Source organism: Pteropus medius, unplaced genomic scaffold (assembly GCF_902729225.1).
Source record: "Pteropus medius unplaced genomic scaffold, Ma_sr-lr_union100, whole genome shotgun sequence".
Lineage (NCBI taxonomy): Eukaryota > Metazoa > Chordata > Mammalia > Chiroptera > Pteropodidae > Pteropus > Pteropus medius.
Genome location: NW_024344240.1, coordinates 18,540,714 through 18,543,273, shown reverse-complemented (window position 1 = coordinate 18,543,273; position 2,560 = coordinate 18,540,714). Strand labels below are relative to the sequence as shown.

The following is a 2,560-nucleotide window of genomic DNA, read 5'->3' as shown; positions in this document are numbered from 1 at the left end:
TGATTTTCTAACTCTACCATTCTCTCTATATGTGGTAGTTGGAATTCTACAATAAGGAAGAGCTGTCTCTTCTTTCCCATTTATTTATTCATCTATTAGCTTATATCATTACAAACTCATGGATTCTCTGAGATAATATTTGCGTCAGTCAAGGTGATCTTAATGCACACTGAAGTGTGAGAACCACTCTTTGAATAAAGAAAGTAAAACCCAAAGAGATTATTTAGCTTACCCAAGGTCAGAGAATTAGTGAAGACTAAAACCCTCTCTCTAAACCTAGCATCTTTTTCATATCAGTAATCCTCCAACCTGGAGAGCCAACACCTACTGGATCATCTAAAGGTGAATCACCTGGGAAACGTATTAAAATGCCGTTTCCAGGTCTCATCTCCAGAGAGTGTGATTCATACGTCCTATATAAGGTCTTGAAAGTTGTACTGGGAAAAAAATCAAACTAACAAGGAGTACTTTCTATCTACACATGTCAGTAGTTTTTTAGAAGAAAAATAGCTACTATGATATATCTTTGATTCTAAGATAAGGAATTTAAGAGGCACCATCAATTTAAAAATAGTTTTAAGGCAAAAAAAGAAACAATGTAACATTGAATATACACATTAAATGTATACATTATATGCATTTCAGATTTCAGAAAGATTAAAATATAAAAATGTTTATTTTAACTTTGTGGAAATAGCAACATAAGATCTTTGGGGACTTTATGACTTTACATGATTGAAATAATTAGGTAACTATTCTACTTCATATCACTTATATTAATTACAATTGGTTTTTGATTAAATTATGTAGTAATGACTTCCCTCAGTGATGGACTGACAGTTTCATGAGTTCACTTTCAGTATTTAGTTAGAGTTTATATTAGTTGTCCACAGTCAGCATTAGCCAGATTGGTATATTACAACAACAGTCATTGTCTAAAGCAACATTTCTCAACTACTAGTGACATTGGGAACCAGATAATTCCTTGTTGGTGAGAACAGTTTTGTGCATTTTAGGATGTCGAGCAGCATCCCTGTCTTATATGTCGGTACTATCATCTACCCAATTAGTGACATCAAAATTACTTCCAGACAGAATGACCCGGAAGGGTAAAATAACCCTTGATTGATAATCAATTGTAGTTGGTCAAATAGTAACCTCTCAGAAGATAATTTTACCAGAAAATGACTTGTAAATGTAAAATTATTTGGGGGGAAGAAAGTCTTTAGAAGTATAGTAAAGGATCTCAAGATGAAATAAGCCTGGATTTATGTGGACCCTAAATCAAATGGCTGGTGTCCTTATAAAAGAGAGGCAGTGTCTACAGCCATGCCACCCTGAACGTACCTGATCTCATCTGATCTTGGAAGCTAAACATGGTCGGGCCTGGTTAGTACTTGTATGGGAGACCACCTCGGAATACCAGGTGCTGTAGGCGTTTAAAAAATAAATGAATGAATGAATGAATGAATAAATAAATAAATAAATAAAAGAGTGGCAGAAATGATTTGGGAGATACAGATATTCAGACAGATAACAAAGACAGACGTAGAAATTAGTGTATGCTGCCACAAGCCAAAGAAAACCTTCAGCCACCAGAAGCAATAAGAGGGAAAGAAGAATTCTCTCTTCAAGTCTTTGGAGTGAGTGTGGCTCTGCCAATGACTTGATTTTGGACTTCTGGCCTCCAGACTGTTGGAGAGTAAATTTCTGGTTTTAGGCCACCAAATTTGTGGTTATTTGTTGTTGCAGCCCTAAGAAACTAATACACCACTAGCCTAAGAAAAAGAGGGGCTTTAATTCCTATTATATGCATGTTTATTTTTGTTGTCATTGTTATTTAATTACGGATGATAGAAATACAATTTGCACTAACAGCAAAGGGTATTTATTCATGGGAAGGAAATTAAGGTATCTGAATTAATCAAATAAGAGCTGACCAGTCACACTGTGCAAAGTTAGGAATTCATCTAAGCTTTAGGAAAAAAGAAAAATGGAAATACATACTTTGCCCACTCTCTTTCTCCATTTATTATTTCTCTCTTCTATGCTTCTCTCTGCATAATGGCATGCTCTACCTCGTAGGGACCAAGGCCAACTATAGTCCCCAAGTTTCACATCTGGAAGTTTTCATTGGCAACAAGAGCCTGACTTCTCTGCCCTCAATCCAATTTGTAAATTCTGGTAAGAGAAGACATTCACCCTGCATTGGTTAGATGCTCACTCCTAGAACAATCAACTGTGGTAGGGGCAAGACATGGTCGTATTAGCCTATATCATTATGAACTCATGGATTCCCTTAGATAATATTTGCGTCAGCCAAGGTAATTTTAAACTTTTTATTCCTTAATACAACCTTATGAATGTGATTACATGGCATCCCAGGAGAAAGAAAAAGAATTGCTCATCTAAACCCACAAATATCTACCATAGTACATAAATCAACACAAGTAGCTTAAAGGCATAATTTTCTTATCAACACATTTTTTGGAAAGCATAATGCTAAACTTAATATTTTCTCCTTCTCTGAACTTAGTCATTTCACTAGATATTTATTTAA

The 2,560-nt window shown here is 35.2% G+C and overlaps 1 pseudogene; it reads left to right on the top strand.

The window, feature by feature from the left end:
• The first annotated feature begins 1,319 nt into the window (after positions 1-1,319).
• LOC120607617 (uncharacterized) lies at positions 1,320-1,438 on the top strand (annotated as a pseudogene).
• The last annotated feature ends 1,122 nt before the right edge of the window (positions 1,439-2,560 follow it).